The following is a 23,453-nucleotide window of genomic DNA, read 5'->3' as shown; positions in this document are numbered from 1 at the left end:
AAACGATAAATTTTTATTCAAAATATTTACTTGCTATATAAACAGCTACCAGTTTAATTTCAATGGGAAAAACTATTCTTAGCATATATTTGATGAGCAAAATGTGGACAAAAAAAAAGTCCTATTGACTAGGTCCTGGAGAAAATGAACACTCTTGTATACATTCAATGGGTGTGTAAGTTAATAGGAATGTTTCTTTTTTCTATTAAGTATGATGTTTGCTATAGGTTTCTATTAACATTTTTTAAATTAAGGAAGCTTTATTCTATTCCTAGTTTGTCAAGAACTGTTGTTGGTAGCAGGTGTTAAAATTTTATCAGTACTCTTTCAGTATCTATGGAAATGATCATATGACTTCTATATTTTAACACAGCAATGTAATGAATTATAATATCAGATCCTTGATATTAAAATATCCTTGCATTTCAAGGATAATACATGCTTTGTCATAATGTATTATCATTTCATTTTATTGCTAGTTTCTACTTTAAAATATGATTTATTATCTTTTGTGTCTTTGTTCATAAATGTTTCATATTCTTTTAAAGAATTTATATAAATAGTAATTATTCGCAACTTGTGTTTCAATATAATTTATTTTAAAAATGATTTCTTGTCTTCTTTAGGAATAGGGCTTATATTTTCAGCTTCCTCTATGGTTATTAGTCTGTAGTTTTTCTATTTCTTTGAATCTATTTTAATTATCTATGTTTTCATAGAAAATCATGTATATCTTATTTAAACATAGTGGTATAAACTTGCACGTAGTTTTGTCATTTTTAAAAGGTCTTTCTGGTGTTCATATTCATTTTTAATGCTATTTATTTGTGTCATCCATCTTAATCTGTTTTATCTGATCATTTCAAAGTATCAGATTTTGGTTCTGTTGTTCAAATACACTTTTTATGTTCTGTTTTATTTATTTTATGTTTTATCTTTAAGCTGAAGACTTAGGTTATTTACTTTCAGTTTTTATTAGTTTCTGATAAATACTTTCATGCCTATAAATTTTGCATGGGATGCCATTTTTCCGACACACCACAGCTTTTAATATGTAGTGATGTCAGTGCTGTTTATTTTTTAAATGTTATAATTATTAAATGTATGCTATATCCAAAATATAAAAGATGTTTAAAGGTTTCAAGATAGACTATTTTTGACCACTCTTCTCAAATTGTTTTATTGATTATTTGGCAACCTATTTTGTATTTATTTTAAGTTTGTTTTTTTTTTTTTTTACTGAGTCTCGCTCTGTTGCCCAGGCTGAAGTAAAATGGCATGATCTCAGCTCAGTGCAACCTCTGCCTCCCGGGTTCAAGCGATTCTCCAGCCTCAGCCTCCTGAGTAGCTGAGACTACAGGCGCACGCCACCGTGCTCAGCTAATTTTTGTATTTTTGGTAGAGATGGGGTTTCACCGTGTTGGCCAGGATGGTCTCTCTCTTGACCTCCTGATCCGCCCACCTCGGCCTCCCAAAGTGGTGGGATTACAGGCGTGAGCCACTGCACCTGGCCTAATAAGTATTCTTTTTAAAGCACAAATCTGATCCTGTTTCTCTCATGCTTTGGTGGCCTCACTACCCTCAGGATAAAATTTAAATTCTCTCGCAGGGCATCTTCACAGTCCTTCACTCTCTCAGCCTCACTCACATCTCAGTATCCTTGTTTATTATTCCTCCTGACTCCTCCCAGTCCCACCCATTCAACTTCGCCCTCCAACCCTTCCACCACTGATTTCATTGAATCACAACTGCATACACTTCAGCTACTTAGAATTCTATGTTATTTCATAAATGGGCTGTGATGTTCTCTCTTGCTTCAGGAATGTAGCTTGTTTGTTTTCTCTGTGGAAAACATTTTTCTCATTTCTACTCCATTACTGAATAGTTCCTACTTATCCTTCGGGTCTGAAAATGCATGTCAATTTCTCCAGAAAATTCCCTGCCAAGGTTAAGGAGCCTCTGTGTATTACTCTGTTCTCCCATTGCTATAAAGATACTACCTGAGGCTGGGTAATTTATAAAGGAAAAAGGGTTAACTGATTCACAGTTCTGCATGGATCAGGAAACTTACAATCATGCTGGAAGGCAAAGGAGAAGCAAGCACCTTCTTCACAAGGTGGCAGGAGAGAGCAAAAGCGCAGGGGAAATGCCAGACACTACCAAACAACCAGATCTCATGAGAACTCCCTCACTATCACAAGAACAGCATTAAGGAACCACCTCTATAATCCAGTTACCTTCCACCAGGTCCTTCCTGATAGCAGCAGGAGGCAGACAAATTCCTAGGCAGATAGGGGAAGGTCCCCCGGGAAAACCAAACTTCAAGCCAAAGACAACCTGAAGCCTGAAAACCAGGCTTCAAGTTCCGGGTAGAATCCACAACCTGGAGTGAGAACTTCGTTGATGCCTTTCAGCCAATCAAATGGTGTTTTTTCCAAGCTCACCCATGGACCAATCAGCACATACTTCCTCCCATCCATGGACCAATCAGCATGCACTAGCTCCATTCTGAGCCCATAAAAACCCTGGGACTCAGTCACACATAGGGTCTACTGCCTGCTAATAGGAGCCACCCACTTTGGGTCTTCTCTCGGTTGAGAGCTGTTCTGTCACTCAATAAAACTCTTTTTTGCCTTGCTCACCCTCCAGTTTTCCACCTAAATTCCTACTGGATGCAGGACAAGAACTCGGAACCTGCTGAATGGTGGGTGCAAAAAGGGCTGTAACACTTTTCTGGCTGGCTCACTGAGCTGCCAGTAGGAGCGAAAAGGGCTGCAACATATTTCTAGCTGGCTCACCAAGATGTGGGTGGTGACACACTCCTGTTTCCCAGACTGTGGATGTGAAGAGCAGTGACCTTTCTGGAGGCCCAGACCTCAGGATTTCCCTAGACTCAGTTGTAACACTATAGCCCTCCCACCCTCTGTTGCCATTGGGTGGCCACCCCATGTGACAGGAAGGGGCAGTGGCGCTGGGTCAGCCCAGGAGCCACAGGCCAGAGCAAGGTGGTGGGACTGAACAAACGGAAAACATTCCCCCACCATTTGCCCAGCTGTGGGCAGCAGGAATGAGAGCTGTAGCACACTGCCGTCCACCCCTTGGGACTCCACAGTTGCTGGCATCTCTGAGTTTTCGGATGCCATTGCATCCACCATCCAGAAGTGGGTGCCTGCAGCAGAAGCCACTTGTGGTATGCCTGGTCCAGCCACAGCCACCTGTGCCGGCTTCTAGAGCTGCCCACCCTGCCACAGCAGCCACCATGCCTGGCTGTGCATAGTGGCTGGACCCCACACTTTCTTGCTCATACATCCCTTACCACTGCATGCCTGGCTCACCCTTGGCGGGTGTGGAATCTGGGCCAGTAGCACGAGCCAGGCATAGCCTGCTGGGCCAAGTAAGTGGAACCAGCCACAGAGGTTGCTGGCTGGTGAGGCAACACCCAAAGGATCCTGTGACACTCCCTTGACATATGGGGATTACAATCTGAGATAAGATTTTGGTGGGGATATAGAGCCAAATCATATAATTTCACATCTGGACCCTCCCAAATCTCATATTCTTTTCACATTTCAAACCGATTCATGCCTTCCAAACATCCCCTCAAAGTTTTAACTCATTCCAGCATTTACTCAAAAGTCCGAGTCCAAAGTCTCATCTGAGACAAGGCAAGTCCCTTCAGCCTATGAGCCTGTAAAATCAAAAGCTAGTTAGTTACTTACAAGATACAATGGGGGTACAGGCATTGGGTAAATGTTCCTGTTCCAAATGGGAGAAACTGGCCAAAATGAAGGGGCCACAGGCCCCGTGCAAGTCTAAAATCCAACAGGGCAGTTATTAAATCTTAAATCTACAAAATGATTTCCTTTGACTTCATGTCTCACATCCAGGGCATACTGATGCAAGAGGTGGGCTCCCAAGGCCTTGGACAGCTCTCCCCTTGTGGCTTTGCAGGGTACAGCACCTGCAGCTGCTTTCACAGGCTGGCGTTGGGTGCCTGTGGCTTTTCCCGGCATATAGTCCAAACTGTTGGTGGATCTTCCGTTCTGGGGTCTGGAGGATGGTGGCCCTATTCTCACAGACCCCTAGGCAGTGCCCCAGTGGGGACTCTCTGTTGGGGTTCCAATCCCACATTTCCCCTCTGCATTGCCCTAGTAGAGGCTCTCCATGACGGCTCTACCCTTGCATCACACTTCTGCCTGGACATTCAGGAGTTACTATACATCCTCTGAAATCTAGGTTGAGGCTCCCAAAACTCAGCTCTTGTCTTCTGTGCACCCACAGGCCCAACACCACATGAAAGTCACCAAGGTCTGGAGCTTGCACTCTCTGAAGCAATGGCCTGAGCCATACATTGGCCCCTTTTAGCAGTGGATGAAGCTGCAGCAGCTGGAATGCAGGGTGCCATATCCTGGGGCTGCACAGAGCAACAGGACCCTGGGCCTGGCCCACCAATTTTCCCTTCTAGGCCTCTGGGCCTTTAATGGGAGGGGCTGCTGTGAAGGTCTCTGATATGCCCTGGAGACATTTTCTCCATTGTCTTGGCTATTAACTTTCAGCTCCTTATTATTTATGCAAATTTCTGCAACTGGCTTGAATTCCTCCCCAGAAAATGGGTTTTCGTTTTTTACCACATGATCAGGCTGCAAATTTTCCAAACTTTTATTCTCTTCTTCCCTTTTAGACATAAGTTACAATATCAAACCATCTCTTTGTGAACACATATCAGAATAAGCGTTCTTATTTCAGAATAAGGTCACATCTTGAATGCCTTGCTGCTTAGAAATGTCTTCCATCAGATACCCTAAATCATCTCTCTCAAGTTCAAAGTTCCACAGATCTCTAGGGCAGGGGCAAAATGCTGCCAGCCTCTTTGCTAAAGCATAGGAAGAATGTCCTTTTCTCTAATTCCCAATATGTTCCTCATCTCCATCCAAGACCACCTCAGTCTGGACTTCATTGTCCATATCACTATCAGGATTTTGGTCAAAACCATTCAACAAATCTCTAGGAAGTTCCAAACCTTTCCATACCTTCCTGTCTTCTTTTGAGCCCTCCAAACTGTTGCAACCTCTGTCTGTTATCCAGTTCCAAAGTCACTTCCACATTTTCTTATTACCTGTACCCAACTCCTACTACCAATTCTCTGTGTTAGTCCGTTGTCACACTGCTATAAAGATACTATCTGAGAATGGGTAATTTATAAAGGAAGGAGGTTTAATTGACTCACAGTTCCACATGGCTCAGGAAACTTACAATCATGGTGGAAGGCAAAGGAGAAGCAAGCACTTTCTTCAAAAGATGGCAGGAGAGAGAGAGAGCACGCAAGGGAAATGCCAGACACTTATTAGCAACAAGATCTCGTGAGAACTCCCTCATTATCATGAGAACAGCATGGGGGAAACTGCCCCCATGATCCAATCACATTCCATCATTTCCCTCCCTCAGCAAGTGGGGATTGCAATTTAAGCTAAGATTTTGGTGGGGACACGGAACGAAACCATAGCAGTCTGCTAGTCTCAACGTAACACATTCTACATCACCTCCCCCATTACATTGCAATGGTCCATTTACCTGTTTGTATCTTCTACTAAAAATGTGAGCAACTTATGGGCAAAAGACTATGTCTTGTTCACTCCACTGTTTACACAATTTACACATATTCTTCATAGAAACCAGAGAAAATAGTTATTTAAAGATGCTTTTTGCCTGTGGAGGTCATATATATGAGTATAAAATGCATATAGGGAATGGCCATTCTCTGAAAACTGGCCTTGGGGACATAGCTCTAAGCCAATGGGAATGCAGAATGTGTTGTGGCTTCTCTCCAGACCCCCAGAGCTTCAATCTCTGTCAATTCTAAAGGCACTTGTGGGCTCTATGCATGTGGCACTCCTTGTCTGTTTCTCGAACCCCCAAGTGAAGTAGTACTCACAAACACAGCTGCTGCTTCTTTAGACATTGTTGATCTCTCATTCTCTATGAAGCTGTGAATAAATCAAAGACTTGTCTTGCTGTGTGCTACAGAATCACCAATGCAACATAATAAAGCTTAAGTGGGCAGCATCAAGGCCACTGGAAAATATTCTTGAGCCTGCCCACCTCTATTACACTCCAACTCATCCTATGAAACCATATAAAAATTCTAACACATTAACATTCCTAGTTTATGCCCACAATTCTCAGAACTCTCACTTGGGGCCTTTGGCTAATGCACAATTGTTTGAACAATAAAAATTGATTTTTTTAGTTCACAATAGAGTTTTGTGTGAGCAAGTGCATGTGTTTTTCATTCAAACATAAATAGCCCCACTTGGTTGTGAATGAAATCAGTGTTTATTGTACTAATAGTTCACAAAATGAATTAAACATACCTAGAGTTGAACAAGCTTTATTCCTGCCTTCAACCACAATGTCTCTCCTTTCTCAACCTCTATCTCAAAAGGATACTTAAAAATAAATTCTGGAATCATAAGAAATAAGAGCGAGCAATATAGGTGTATCTATTGTGACCTTAGTAAACATGAATAATACCTCGTTAGACATTAAATCACCAGTCTTTATTTCTCTGCCTGTGAACTGGTTTCATATTACACTCAGTACTTCTACGGGAAGTTATAGGAAAGGGAATGCTGCATCTGGTACCTTTGTTTTCTTTCTTGAAAACCTCAACCTTCTCAATAATAGAGGTCCCCTTCCAGCTGTGATATTTTATGACTAATCTTTACAGTTTATAATTGTAATGTTCCTCATGTATTACATGATTCCTGTGTGCCAGGTGCGCTCATTCTCCTAACAACTCCACTGAGTAGTTATTGTCCCCATTCTAAGGAAGCGGGACCCGAGTCTTAACCAGGTGAAGTCCTGTGTCCAAAGTCACAGCTGCTAAATGGAGAAGCCTGGGCTGGGCTAGCATCCAGTACTTTGTCTTTCAGCAAAATGACTAGCAAGAGCAAACAACAAAAATCATCCCCAGCACTGTTGGATTGTTTTTCATTTTTAAAAAAATGCATAAACAAATAAGCTGCTAGATTATTTTTTCAAGTTCCTATTTGTCTTAGACTCCATGTTTCTTGAGCATTTAACCCTACTCTCAGGTAAATGTTCAAGAAAAAGCTGCCTTGGCCAGGATCCCGACATCCTACACAAAATAGGATCATGGGGAACTGAGTGTTGGGAGAGGCCTTGGTGTGAACCTTAAGGTAGGAAAGTTGGAGAAATTCAAAGATTAGGAATGTGGAGTACAGGGTTTCAGGCATAAAGGTTGAACAGAGACACCCATTCCCACTGTCTCCCATTCCCCAAACACAAATCTCTCGAGGCCGCAAAGCACTGATATGTTGTCATGACAAGTTACACCTCTGAAAATCACAAAGTACAATAAATTTGTCTTGCATGAATTTTCTACTCATGTCTTCATCAGTAATGCAGTTGGCCACCAAAGGAATGGAGAACATTGAGCCATGACTAGATAGTGAGGAGATGCTAGTAAAATAGTAGCAAAGCATGTAATTCCCCAGTCAAATGGAAGTAAAAATAGTAATTAAGTCCAACTAAGTTAACACAAAACATGTTTCTAATGTGCATATTGATCAGTAATACAGACCCTGTCTTGGTATCCAAGGCTGAAGGTAGGGTTAAAAAAAACAAAACAAAACAAAACTGGAGTATGTTCTTTCTTTCCAAGTCTTTGCTTTTCCATGCCTCAAAGCAAGAGAGGGGTGCACTCCCTTCCACTCAGTGGGTGGGAAGGCAAGTATAGCTGATAGGTTTCCAGGTCACTCCTTAGCAACATTAATGGGATGAAATATTTTCTCACCCAAGATCACGGTAAGTGTCCAAATCTGAAGGGCAGCCAGATGCAGTGGGTAGTTCCAGCTACTCAGGAGGCTGAGGCAGGATGATTGGTTGAGGCCAGGAGTTTAAGGCTGTAGTGCACTATGATTGCACCTGTGAATAGCCACTGCACTCCAGCCTGAGCAACATAGTGAGACTTTGTCTCAAAAAAATCAAAACAAAACAAAAAAATCTGAAGGGCAAGAATTGCTGACTGGGAGGACCAGGCATAAGTTGCCAAAAGCAGAGACTAGGGGATGATGGGGATGGAGGCATCGCTAAGGGATAGGGCCAGAAGCTGGCATGGGGTCCTATGGAGTTGATCATCTGTGAACTAAGATTAAAGAGTTTGGGAGTCAACAAGGAGGGTCTGGGTCATCCTCAAAAACAGTATCTGCTCTTTGAGACCCCAAAGCACCAACAACTAGACAGAGCAAAGGGAAGAGGCAACATCAGAGGACCCGTGGAATCAATGCTGGAGGGACTCAGGATCCATCATCATGATAGGTGACATTTAGTGTGTACTTACTTCCTGTCACCTTGTGCTACATGCTCCAAAAGCATCGTCTCATTTAAGCATTGTAAACCCTATAAAGGGAAGCTGACCACAGAGCCCAGGCTTTGAACCACTCCACTTTACTGCTATCTGAAGAACTTCATGCCTCCCTGAGTCCCGGACACATCCTTCTTAAATGGTAGCTCACAGACTGTTCTGAACAAAAGAAGTGACTAATTCTTGAATCTCCTTTAGCTATTACAGCAAATCATTGTACAGATGCTGTACTCTGCAGAGGCGCCAGCACTCTAATTGTCCCGTGGAAGGATAATCAATGCCAGCTGCCAGCTAGAGAAATGCAAAATCTCCACTGAGGAACCGAGAGTCCCTGCTGAGTAACCGAGAGCCCCTGCTGAGACTGACTGGAAGTGAGTTCAAGGAAATCTTTTTAGTGTTCAAAATAAATTCAGACCAGGTGCAGTGGCTCATGCCTGTAATCTCAGCACTTTGGGAGGCCGAGGCGGGTGGATCACCTAAGGTCAGGAGTTGGAGACTAGCCTGATCACACGGAGAAACCCCGTCTCTACCAAAAATACAAAATTAGCCAGGTGTGGTGGCGCATGCCTGTAATCTCAGCTACTCGGGAGGCTGAGGCAGGAGAATTGCTTGAACCCAGTAGGCAGAGGTTGTGCTGGGCTAAGATCGTGCTATTGCACTCCAGCCTGTGCAACAAGAGTGAAACTCCGTCTCAATAAATAAATAAATAAATAAATAAATTCAAATCAGAAAGCATGGAAGGGTGGAGTCAAAATCCAAGATGAGCATTTGTTGCAGTGTCCTCAAAATACCCCATCTTCCAGATTAAGGACACCCTGGAAAGGTAACAAATATGCTCATGTGTTCTTAGGAATCTGATCTCCTACAGAGAAAAGTTTTCCTCAGTCAGGAGCTTCTTGCTTCATTTGTTCACTAGCATCTCTCACTTTTCAGCATTGTTCTTGTTCTCTCTCCGCTTTTTCTGAAGATTTTCTACCACCCCAAAACTTGTTCTCCAGCATTCCCCAGGGTCCAAGAAAGTACCCAGGATGCTAGCCTGCATTCCAGTTCTTCCAAAATAAAACTCCTGTGAGCCACTGTTTTAGATTGGATTCCCTAGAAACAGAGCCTGAGACAAGGATTCTTGTAGATGTAACTTATTGAAGAAGGAGGGTTCTCAAAAGAGAAATGAGACAAGCAGGATGAGGCAGAGAAAGGGGCTAAGCAAGTGTGCCATCTTGGCAGGACCCTGGCTACAGCCTGGTCTTATGAGAATGCTGGAAGAGAATGTACCACAGAGCCCATCCCTCTGTGGGGAAAGGGGACCAGCCTTTTGTCCTCCATATCAGTCAGTTGTTGGCTGTGCCCTAAGGGGTAGTGTATGGGAAGGGGCATAACCCCCCCAGGTAGGCAGCCTGTATGTGCTAGGAAAGGGATGGCTCTGGCTTGACTGCTTTCCATTTTCATAGTTGTATTCATCTTGTACTTTGTTCCCAGATGGGATTTCATACTTTAGATTGCCCACTTCGGGCTGTTTTCTAAAGAGAGTGAAAATCTTGCTTCAGTGGCTCAATAATATAGCATTTCTCAGTAATCTGTCAAACTATTTACTTGGGTTATGTTTGGGGTGTTTTTTTTTAAATCTATTTTAAAAATTGTAGGGAGAGCCACCAAGTCTCTCCTGACTTGCAGCATTGCACAACACATGAAAGTCTCTTTGTAATCTCTTTTGCATTTTGAATTACGTCTGTCCCCTCACAAGGTGTCATTTGTTCTGCCTCCTCTAGTTCTGACACCAATGTAAATGAGATCTATTTATGGAGATGGCAGAGAGATAGCAGCCATGCAATCTTTACCTTTCCTTATTTGCTACAGGAATGAAGCCGATTGTCATCCAGTCCGCAGATGGCACATGCTTCAAGCTCAGAGGATGAAAGGACTGAGGGATATTTCAACATTGATTTAGAGGCAGGAAGGAAAGGGCAATGAGTTATCTGGGTCCAAGAAGATATCCCAAGAGAAACGGAGTTACTTGGATGTTTGGTTTAAGAGGCAGAAGTCAAGTATCAAGTTGAACTAACTCATCATGTAGCCCCCAGCAGAAAAGAATAGCTTAGAGCCTAAGCTCTGAAGTCTGAGTCTCAGGGAGTCTGAGAGTTCTGAGTCCAAATCCTGGCCTCTCCACTCTTAAGGCTGTATGTGATTCATGGTGTGATCCTGGGAAAACTACTCAGTCTCTAAAACTCATTCCTCTTCTGGGAAATGGTGATAAAAGTACATACTTCTCTGGGGTAATCCAAGAATTAAGTGAGAACATAAATCTGCGCAGCTTAGCAAAACCCTTGGTACCTGGTAACTCTATTTGTTCTTTTGGTTGCAAAAACAGTAAATTGCTCATGTGGGTTAAGCATTAAAAATGGAAATGTAAAATTAGGCTACACAGCTCATAAAGCCCAAGAGGAGGATTATCATCAGGCCTCAGGAAGAGACTAGAGCCTCTGTGTTAGTTCAATTCCTCCTGATGCAGATGCCAAGATGGGATTACCTGTATAAGAGTTTAATTGGAGGAACTAACCATAAAGGGAGTAGGGGAAGGAGCTGGGGAAGACAAAAAGAGCCTGCAGATCATGGTGCAGGTCTGACTCCTGTGGAGGAGAGAGGGAAGGAAGCAGGGTTGGGCAAGGAAGAACCTTGGACTGCAGCTCAGCTGGAGAACATCCCAGGCAGGCCCACAAGACACCTAGAACCAAAGTTTCTGGGTTGAAGAGTCCCGTGTCTTGCAGGAATGGACCTGTAACTCATCCTGCTCTGCAAGGTTATTATTGGGGAGTAGCCCACTGGGGAGCTTTGGAACTGATGTGGTGGTGGGTCCAGCTAGTCAAAAAGTAACTGGCTCTCCCTCTGAGCCCCAATTCCTATTTTACGGGACAAGAGGCTAATTGGCCACATTTGGGTCATGTTCATCGCTGACCAGGGAGGGCAGGGTCATAGATATTAATTATTACGGATTGGAGTGGTGGAGTAATTTCCAGAAAGGGGACAGAAAAGGCAGAGACTAGTACCAACAGACAACTCAACAGGAAAATATTCAATAAAAGGTGCCAATATTACTCATGGTGTCACTTTAAAATAGTTCCCAGCATAGACAGTGTGACATTATGAAATTGACAACTAGTATAAACATCAACCCTGTAAGCATTCAACTGCCCTAACAGAAGTCCCACACTTTCAATACGGCCAGCTGGCAATACATCAGAAATACCACCCTTTAGAGGAGACAACTGCGTGTGCTTCAGCAATCCATCTAGCAATCAGTGCCCAAGACCTTATTAATTAGCAAAGAGAATGTCAGAAATAGGCTTTTATTATGAAAACAGTGACTTGCTAACTAACAGTGATAAATGCTAAAAATGGGCTTTAACTGATAAAAATTACAGGTATTTAAAATATATGGATTGGCCGAAATCCTTAGAGACATATCTCTTTATTGCTTGCATAGGATATAAGAGCCCAGTTATGCGATCACCTGCACCCTTAGGAATGGTGCTTTAGTTCTCATCCCTAAATGGTCCTGTGCCCAGCCCCTGATTGGGAAGATTCTGGTTTTCTGAGTGGTCCAGGACTTTGCTGACTTCACAGAACAGGATGTGAACTGATGAGTGCTTGCTGATGTATGTTCTGTTCCATAAATAACTGTCCATGTGGCAGGATTTGGTCTCACTTCCACATCACACAATAGTCAGCTTTTGGAAAAGCCTTAGGCCCCACCCACCTCATGGTTTCTTTGGCATCTGTTTTTATCATCCCCAAAAGAACTTTAGGTTTGGAATGTGACTAGACTGAGTTAGATCAGGTTGCAATGGTAATGAGAAAGTCATTAAGTCACTGGTTCTTCCATGAAGCTCCCAAATCCCTGTGTCCCATCTGAAAAGAGTTTGGGTGCTCTAAATGTAAACACCTCAGCTGTCACTCTGCTTGGTGATGTAAGAGGTTTTTTGTTTGTTTTTCAAATACATGACTCTCCTCCCCAGATTGTATTAGATGAGAATGTTCTACCCTTCATGTCCTGCCCATAATACACGCTCACCACAATTTCTTGAATAAATGAATGAATGTCTGAAAAAATGTGCAACATCATTCTACCCTCCTGTGCAGTTCTAAGGAGTAGGCAAATTCCCTGTGGTTTTGTAGCCCTCTCCAGCTTAGGCTGACCTTGTTTCCACCTTCTTCCCTCTCCCAGAGGCCCTCTCCTGACCTAGGTCAGCACCGCACTCCCTTCATATTAGCAGAACCGACAGAGCTAGTGCCTCACACAGAAAAATATGTGACCTTTCAAAATCTAACAATAGCATAACAATAATAGTCAATCTCCAGAGTCCCCCAACTTTCTTCCCAACTACCGTGACATTGTATTAAGGTGGCAGCCACAACAGAAAAAAGGAAAAGGATGTTGGACTGGAAAAAACTATACAGTATGTATCCTACCTTGCAAATATGGAGATGGCAGCCCCTCTCCCCCAACACAGGACTTGGCTCAGCACAGGACTTGCCTTGTTCAGCACAGGACTTGGCTTCACTTAACATAACACTAAACACTCACTAAGTTTTCCATTATTCATTTGCCAGTTTGTAGCTTTTTCTGGTCTCCTTGATTCTCATCCCTGAATTGCATGTTTTTAAATCCATGTTAGCATCACTACAGAGGATCTAAAAACTAAGATAAAGGAATGGAAGGAGAAAGGTGTGTTAAGTCAATGTAGCCTTAAATCGAGGTAGTGTTTGGGCCTGCAGAGGAAGCTCAACTGAGAGCTGGTGATGGGGAGTGGACTTCCAATCAATTGCATTGGGCCTGTTTCCCATTATAGCAAATAATCGAGAGCTGTCTGTAGAGGCATCAAAATTTCTGCTTCAGCATGGTCCAGCATAGTGGCAATGATGAGGGCAGACATAGTCACTGTTCACTATCTTTGACATAGTTCAGACATTAAATATCTCAATTTTTTAGCTATAAAATGAGAATTAGAATAATTCTTTTAATTAACTTCCGGGATTGTTATAAAATAAAAGCATGAACACAGACACCTTTGTTAATCATACACACAGGGCCATCCCACTAAGGGATGATCATTAGAATTATTTTTCCTCAATAATATCTACCATCAACATGTGAATCATTCTCCAAGTCTGTGGGCTAGCTAAGGAGTAGTAACTAGTTTCCTTTAAATATACATGGAAAAGATTTTTATCCATACCACGCACTCAGGAGAAAAAGTCTCTAAAAACATCAGGCCAAATGAAAACTTCACTTCTGAGGATTATATTTAAATGCATAAACTAGTGCAGGAAATAGACAATCACCTTTGCTTCAAAACAGGAAAGGTTTCCAGCGTCTCTGTATGTTTTCATCCTTCCCTATCTTATCTTACCTTCTCTTAGTTTTCTAGGGTCAGAAATCAACTTTCTTTTTTAATCCCACAGTCTTTAGACTTGAGCCTGCTGTTTTAGGTGTGCCATTGTATCCTGCGATGTGCAGTACAAAGTGTGGGAAGGGGATAGAACGTTCTTTCTCATCAGATGCCACACATTCAGAAGGAGAAGATAAAACCCTTAATTTCTCCCACTAATGACTGAATTGTTATCCTGAAAATGTATATGTTGAAGCCTTATGTGATGGTATTTTGAGATGGGGTCTTTGGGTCATGAGGGTTGATAAAAGAAAAACTTCAGCTGAATTAAGTTTAAATTTAATTGAGCAATGAACAACGTGTGTATCGGGCAGTCCCCAGAATCACAGCAGATTCACAGAGACTCCAGCGCAGCCATGTGATGGAAGAGGATTGATAGACCAAAAAAAAGGAAATGACATACAGAAATGGGGAGTGAGGTACAGAATGGCTGGATTGGTTACACTCGGCGTTTGCCTTATTTGAACACAGTTTGAACACTTGGCAGTATATGAATGGTTGAAGTATGGCTGCTGGATTGCCCAAGACTCACTTATTGTTACAGGCTCATACTCCTAAATTAGGTTTTCAATCTTGTCTACCTATTAAGCTAGGTTGCAATTTGTCCACAAGGACTCAAATATAGAAGTATGGAGTCCTTCTCAGGCCATATTTAGTTCACTTTAAATAAACCGCTCACTTTAACTCTGGAGGGTGGAGCCCTCAAGATGGACTGTTAGTGCCCTTGTAAGAAGAGACCAAAGAGTTTGCATTTGGGTGCTGGCTCTCTTGCTCTCTCTCCCTTACGCTGTCTTTCCCTCTCTCCCATGTGAGGATATGGCGAAAAGCAGCTGTCTACGAGCCAGAGTCCTCACCATGAACCAAATCACCCAGTACCTCGATATTACACTTCTAACCTCCAGACTGTAAGAAAATAAATTTCTGCTGTTGAAGTCACCCAGTCTAAGGTATGTTGTTATAGAAACCCAAGCTGACTGAGACGCGCTCAAGCAGTAAAACAACAGGTGGATTTCACAGTAAAAGGTAAACTATAAACAAAAAATGTTCTTGCAACAAAGGACAATTTTGGGTGAGTGCAAATTACTCTGCTTTCAGCCAGAGAAGCCAGTCCAGGGTGTGGCCCCAGGAAGGTCCTTGTACACCCCTTGTCTGGCTCTGTAAGCCAAGTGGGAGCATTGTAACAAGTCGAGAGAAAGGAACGTTAGGACCCTCAAATCTTCTTAGGATCCAAACTTTAATAAGTATCAATTGTTCCTTTCTCATGTGTATTAGTCCTGGTGAGTTAGATTATGCTGCAAAAACAAACAAGCCTCCAATTTTATTTCCACTTATGCTACATGCTCACTGAGGACAACTGGGGACTGTGCTCTGTGTCCCCACTTTAGGACCCAACCTGGCAGTCCCTATGTGGAACACTGCCCATTGCTGTGAAAGAAGTACAATGAAAACTTGGCAAATGATGCACTGGCTCTGAAAACCTCCACCTCAAAGTGGCACACATCACTTCTGCTCACATTTTGTTACCAGAAGTGAGTCGCATGCCTACACTTAACTCAAGGGGGAAGGGAAGGCAACTCTACCATGTGCCAACTGGAGAACTGGAAATATTTAGTGAGCAGTTTATTGTCTACTACATAGTGCTTAGAGGTGAAGAGAGCATCAAGAGAGGGGTTTTTAATTGTTTTTTCTTTTCCTAATTACTTTCTTCCTATATCTTCCAGATAACCCCACCAGTCAAAATAATTTGCCTCCTAGAAGTATTTAAAATTCTGATATTTCAGATTTTTCAGGACTCAAGAGGTCCTATTTTCTTTTAATGCCCAAATGACACTAGACCCAGCCCCCATTCTACTTGACCTCAGGAGGTGCCACCTCTCACAGGAACTCTGCCCCAGGTGTGTCATTGCATAGCGCCGGTTCATGCTTTCCGATCATCTGGCTCTTGAGCACTGCTCCAGATCGGGGAGAAGTAGAAGGGATGGGACTTATGAAGTAAAACATTCCAGAAAAGTGGCATTGAGTAAGAAGAACATTTAGGAAGAAAATCACTGATCCATAATAGTTTTTTAGGAATGCAGAGAAAAAATCAAGGATATATAAAATTATCTTAAACCAAGGAGGAGAGGTAGTAGCATTGAATGTGGATGAGACTGTACTTAGCATTTGCATTTTGTATCCATCAAGATGCAATGGATTGGGAGTTCTGGTTCCTGCTTAGGATGTTGAAAGCTGGAAAGAGCTTTGATAACACACCAGCAACAAGAAAAATCCAGATAATAGAAAATTACAATTTGTAAAACTCATCAGAGAGCTGAGGCCACAGGCAAACAAGTCTAAGGAAAGACAGGTATCTCCAGGAAGAGATGAAATGTGGGCACAAACTCACTTGTGGCAGAACATGGAAGGGAGGAAAGCCAAGCACCATACAAGTGAGAAGAACTCAGTTGAAATTTTTCATGAATTGCTACTGGCTAATGCTAGCGTCAAAGAAGAGAAACCCTGGGAACTGCAGACTCAAGGGGACTTTGCAGGTTGTTCAAGCACAGAGAAGGGCAGGATGGGAGATGTGAGAGGGCTTCCTCTGGTAGTGAATATCACCCTTTCCAGAATCCTTCTCCCCTATGAAACAAAGGACTTTAGCTCCCTGGAGTAAGGGGAGTAAACCTGTAGCCTCTAGGGCACAGAAGAAGATCCACAGTGTCTGAAGGAAGGAGAAAGAAAGAAAAACATCTATCCTGGGGAAGGATTGGGAAACTATCATAGCACAGAATGTTAGAGAGCTCCTACAATTGAGGAAGGAGAAGGATGACTGAAAAGCCCTGCCTGCGAAACCCACAGGCGCAGGGCTGCCCGATTCTGAGACAGGGCCATGATAATGGAAAATGTACTCCCACCTCCCACCCCGAGGTTAGCAAACACAGAGTAATAAGAAACAGTAAGTTAATGCTGTGTGAAGAGCAAGAGCACAGAGAGAGACTACTTTCTGGAGTAGGCAGACAGAAATATTGAGAAAAGCCCTCCAGCAACCCAGTCCTCATCCTAAGCGTAATGTAATGCTATTACAGTAGAAGACGGGGGTGAACTGACAGCAACCACAGCAACAAAAAAGCCCAAATCCAGCTCAACTCCAGATCAATTCATCTTCATTCCCAGCCGCCCCCCACCAAACACATTTTAGTGGCCAATCAGCAGAGCCATGTTCATTTCTTGGCATAAATACATTTACTTCAGTTTCTAACATCTCACAAAGTATCCACATTCAATCCAAAATTAAGAGATACACATGAAAGGAAAGGAAGAAAAACATTACCCTAAAACCAAAATTAGACAAAAACATTGCAAAGTAAGAAAACTACAGGCCAATATCCTTTGTTAATGTCGATGCATTAATCAACATTAATGCATAGAAAATGCATAATGTCGATGCATAGAAAATGATAGCAAATAAAATTCAGCAATAATAAAAAAAATCATGAAACAGTTGGCATCATCCTAGAAATACAAGGCTGGTTCAACATTCAAAAATCAAATATAATGCCTGATATCACCTGACTAAAGAAGAAGAACCAAATGATCAGATCAATAGGCGCAGAAAAATCATTTGACAGAATTCAACATCTTTTCATGACAAAAACTCTCAGCAAACTAAGAATAGAACCTCACCCCCCCAAAAAATCTACAGGTATCATCATATTTAACAGTTGAAAGACTGAATGTTTTTCCCCCAAAATGGGACAAGAAAGACATATCTACTCATTACTCTTATTTAATATTGTCTATATTCTAGCCCAGGCAATAAGAGAAGAAAAATAAATAAAAGACAAATAGAATGGGAAAGAAGAAATAAAACAATCTCTGTTAACAGACAATATGTTTGTCTTTGTAGAAAAACCCAAACAATCTACCAAAAGAAGCTTCTGGAACTAACTAATGTACACAAAAAGCTCATAGAACTAATGAGTAAAATTAGTAGAATACAAAACCAATAAAAAACAGTCAATCATATTACCTATACAGGCAGTGAACAATTGGAATTTAGAATTTTTTTAAAAAAAAACCATTTACAATAGCACAAAAAATGAAGCACGTAGGTATGAATTCAAAAAAATATACATAGTATCTGTATACTGAGAACATTGATGAAAGACCTCTGATGAAATACATCAAAGAAGATCTAAATAAATGGAAAGATCCACCATATTCATGGATAGGAAGATTGAATATTGTTGAAAAGTCAGTTCTCTCTAACTGATTCAAGGCAATCTCAGTCAAAAAGTTCTTGCTTAGATATCAAGTCAATCCTAAAATTTACATGGAAAGACAAAGTAACTAGACTAACAAAAGCAATTATTAAAATGAAGAACAAAGTTCAAGAACTCATGCTACTCAATTTCAAAATTTACTATAAAAGCTACTGTAATCAAGACAGTGTACACTTGACAAAAGGATAGACACATTAATAGAAAGACCAGAAACCGAACCACACAAACACAATTAACTTATTTTTGACAAAGTTTAGAAGGTCACTCAATGAAGAAAGAATAGAATTTAATTTTTTTTTTTTTTTTTAGATGGAGTCTCTCTCTGTCACCCAGACCAGAGTGCAGTGGTGCAATCTCGGCTCACTGCAACCTCCGACTCCTGGGTTCAAGTGATTCTCCTGTCTCAGCCTCGTGAGTAGCTGGCACTACAGGCATGTGCCACCAAACCTGGCTAATTTTTATATTTTTAGTAGAGATGGGGTTTCATCACATTGGCCAGGCTGGTCTCGGACTCCTGACCTCGTGATCTCCCTGCCTTGGTCTCCCAAAGTGCTAGGATTATAGGTGTGAGTCACACCACACCTGGCCAGAATAGACTTTTCAATAAATGGTACTGGATTAATTGGACATCCATAGGCAAAAAACAAAAAAATTGAACCTTAACAACTCAAACCACCTCACACCTTATACTAAAATTGACTCAAAATGAATCACAGAACTAAATGTAAAACTTAAAACTATAACACTTCTAGAAGAAATAATAGGTAAAAATATGTAGTACTTCGAGTTTGCTGATGACTTTTTCAATATGACATAAAAAGCATGATAGATTTTAAAAAGTGATTGTTTGCGATTTCTCAGAATTAAACAGTGTGGGTGAGACACTTAAAAGAATGAAAAGACAAGCCATAGACTTGGAGGAAGATATCTGAAAATCACACCTCTGATAAAGAACTTGTATCTAGAACATATAAAGAATTCTCAAAACAAAGAAGTCTCAAAACACTAGGACAACAACCCAATTTTACAAGGGGGTGGCAATATTTACATAACCATAGAAGGTATAAAAATAGCAAATAAGCATATGAAAAAGTACTCACATATTAGTTATTAGAGAAAAGCAAATTAAAACCACAATGACTACTACCACATACTTATTAGAAGGGCTACTATAAATTTTTTAAATGACAGTATCAAGTTTTAGTGAAGTGGCCACTGCAACTCTTGTTCATCGCTGGTGGGAATGCAAAATCATACGGCTACCGGGGAAGAAAAAGAGTTTGGCAGTTTCTTGTAAAGATAAACATATTCACCGAGTCTCACATTCCTCGGTATTTGCCCAAGAGAAGTGGAACTTGTGTCCACATAATAACTTACACATGAATGTTTACAGCAGTCTTATTGATAATCACCAGAAATTAGAAACATCTCAAATATCTTTTAACTGATGAGTAGATGAACAAACTGCTGTACATCCACACTATTCAGCAACAGAAAGGAATGTACTATGGATACCCACAATAGCATGGGTTAATCTCAGCTGCATTATGCTGCATAAAAGAAGCCAGGTTCAAAACGCTGCACGCTGTGTGACATCCTTCTCCTTCCTCAATGGTAGGAGTTCGCCAAACTCAAATTACTACATATTTTTACCTATTATTTCTTCTAGAAGTTTTATTTTAAAAAAAAAAAAAAACTATATGGCATTTTTTAAAAAGCAAAACTATAGGGACAAAAAAATCAGATTAGTGAATGCCAGGGGTTAGAGATAGAGTTAGAGGTGGTCTACAAAAAAAGTTGAGCAGGAGAAATTTTTGGAGCAATAGAACTGTTCTATATCTTGATTGTGGTAGTCATTACATGACTATAAGCATTTGTCAAACTCATTGCACTGTACTCTAACAAGATTTATTTTACTGCATGAAGTTAGACCTCAACAAACCTGATTTTTTAATGCCATGAATTGAGATTTAGAGTAATAGCATCTTTGACTTGCATATCTGATAGGAGACAAGAGGAGAGGATGTTTTTTGGGGGGGAGTGGTTGCAGTTTAAGCACTGGAGGCCAATTCATAAATTTCTTTTCCTTCCTTAAAAGAGAATTCAGGCAACCATGCTTTTCAAGGCAACATCTCCACAACAACCACTGAATGTTATCTTTCCTTACACTATTTTGAAAGATGTGCTACTTTAGAAATAAGCAAGCCACCCTCTATAATAGCAATCATTTTTAAAAACTGACTTGTTATTTTTATTTTGTTTTTGATTTTTCATTGACACATAACAATTATACATATTTATGATACATAATAATTATACATATTACAGTGTGATGTTTTGAATGTATACTTCGTGTAATGATCAAACCATGGTATTTAGCATATTCATCACCTCAAACATTTATAATTTCTTTGGATTCTATATAATTTCTTGGACATAATTTGTAACAAATAGTACAGCTTTTCTCAAGGAAATTATATGATTGAGATTAAAATTCACTCAGGTATCCATGGCCATAACAAAGCAAAGATGATACTTTTTATGATGAAAACATCAATTAGGAAATATTAAGTTTCCAAGGGAAATTATATTAGCTGACTTCCTGTGCTGTATTTCTGTCATACAGAGCAGAGGTCCCCAACCCCTGGGTCACAGACAACCTGTTAGGGACCAGGCTGCACGGCAGGAGGTGAGCGGCGGGCGAGCCAATGAAGCTTCATCTGTATTTACAGCCACTATCCATTACCGTCTGAGCTCCATCTCCTGTCAGATCACATAGATTCTCATAGGAGTGCAAACCCTACTGTGAACTGCACATGTGAGATCTAGGCTACATGCTCCTTATGAGAATCTAATGCCTGATCATCTGTCACTGTCTCCCACCAGCCCTAGATAGGACCGTCTAGTTGCAGGAAAACAAACTCAGGGCTTCCATTGATTCTATATTATGATGAGTTGTATATTTCATTATATATTGTAATGTAATAATAATAGAAATAAAGTGCATACTAAATGTAATGCACTTGAATCATCCCCAGACCATTCTCACCCCCCACACCCCAGTCCATGGAGAAACTGTCTTCCATGAAACCAGTCTCTGGTGCTAAAAAGATTGGGGACTGCTGATATAGAGAAAGACTTAGAGAATTTCCTTAAAAACTGAACACTCTTTAAATGCATAAAGTTTTAAACATTTATTCACTTGTGAAAGTGAAGTGGCCATTTTAAAGAGGAATTCTCCATTTCGGCTTCCATGTGAGGACAGGTTACAGCAGATACTCTATTTGCCCATATAGCTCCTGCGTGTGAATTAGAAAGAGAAGCCCTTTCCTTCACGCAAACATAGTTGACCCTGGGATACCCCAATCGGCCTGTGGAGAGGGGACTGAGCTTTCAGATTCAGGCCCCCCCGACTCAGCTGGGGGCCCTTTGGCATGACACAGTTATACATGTTAGTCCTGTTGCCACTACAGAAATGGAAATCTTCAGTTTGGAAAGAAGAAAACTGAGTCAATAACATAATGAATACAATCATATGAGTAGGTGAGAGATGGCCTCAGATCAGTTCTGGTCCTTCAACAGTAGAACCAAGCCATGTTCCTTGACGCCTCAGAGAGATCTTTTTCAGAAAAATTTTTAAAAAGCATTATCCTAATCACACAACAGGTATATCAAGAGCTGGTTCTGGCAGGAAAGAGAATTTGGATCTAGATGAAATGAAATTATGGATGATCCAGAAAAACTAAAGAAGTTTAAGATACAGACATTATGTGTGACTGAGACATTTTCCATTATTTGATAACCCAAACATTCTCTCTTGTCTCTAAAAATCTTGCAATTTAGCTATAGTTCTGTTTGGTTGAGTGAGCTCACACTGCCCCCTGTAAATTAGTGTGAATGTCTTTCCCATAGTGAAAAGAATGTTTTTTCTTTCACTCATAATCAATGGTTCAAAGTAGACAGCTGGGTTCTGGCTAGGTATTGCTTATTAACCACATGTGTAGATGATTGCAGCCGCCCACTTGTAATCACTTGCAAACCTCTAAGTTGACAAAGGGAACCATGGGAACTTCACAGAAGGAGCTGACAGTCTCCCTCAGGTCCTGGACTCGTGTGCTATTCAGTCTGATCTCAGAGCAGAGCAGTTCCAACCTCCTAGAGCCACTTACCAGATGTTTCTGATGGGATTGGGGACCCTGGGCCAGTAAGCAATTGCTTCACCAAGAGTCTTCTTCGGAGCCACTGCATGAGGAGTAAGAGACTGGATGCAGAAGCCAGGCCGCCTGGTTTGAATTCTGACTGCCATCGTGAGATTTGGGTGAAGTTATATAAAATCGTTTGTGTTCAGTTTCCTAATTTTAAAACGGAGGTATATAGTGCCTACGTCAAAAGACTGTTAGAAGGATTAAATGGGAAACAATGCTTTTACACTCTTTATAAAGTGCTGTTTGTGTAAGGCAGGAGGACAATTTGGTGTTGGGAAAGAACACACAACTTGGCAAAGAATCTGAGTTAGTTCCAAGACGGGAGCACTTATTAGCTTTGTGGTCTTGATCAAATTATTTACATTCTCTGAGACTTGGTGTCTTCATCTGCAAATGAACATACACCTTTATTTCCTACCTGTGGCACTGCAGCGTCAAATATGAGAGTGTATATAAAAATATTGTCACCTGAAATCACCTTGTAAAAGTCATCAAAGTTTGATTTTCAGAAAATTGAAAATGAATCACACACATATAAAATGGATGTGTGTCAGAGACTGTATTTAATTCATTAATTAATGAAGCAATCACTATTAGTAAGTCTGGTCCGAAGAGCACTTGAGGAGCAGAGTATTTATAGATAATTTAATACATAGATGTCAGAAGAAAATTGCTGGGTTAGTTACAAAACTGGCAAAGATACTACAGTGCAGTAAGTCATAACCTTTGGGATTATCTTTTCTACCTGGTAGATGTCATTTGTATTTCCAGTGGACAAAAAATATGCAAGTTAACACAGTATCTGGGATATAATCAAATAGTTAAGCAAACACTAGTTCATTCCCCTAGATAACTAAACCTTGAATGAGCCTCTCAGCAATGACATTGACAAGACATGCAAGTCATCTTTTTGCTTTATTTCTGAATTCTGGATAATCATTCATAACTTCATTATTAATCAGAGCACTCCCAAGCTGGACAGACCCTTAGAAATCACATAGTCCAGGGATATTTGACACTGGGTGAATGTTAGGATCGCCTAATGTTAGTTTCTATGCTGTATAACAAATTAACAGAAACATAGTCAACAATACTCATTGATTATCTCGCAGTTCTGTAGGTCAGAAGCCTAGGCATGGCCTGCAGGAGTTCTCTA

This window comes from Macaca nemestrina, chromosome 4, assembly GCF_043159975.1.
Source record: "Macaca nemestrina isolate mMacNem1 chromosome 4, mMacNem.hap1, whole genome shotgun sequence".
Classification (NCBI taxonomy): Eukaryota; Metazoa; Chordata; class Mammalia; order Primates; family Cercopithecidae; genus Macaca; species Macaca nemestrina.
The sequence above is the reverse complement of the archived record's forward strand: the minus strand, read 5'-3'. Positions refer to the sequence as shown.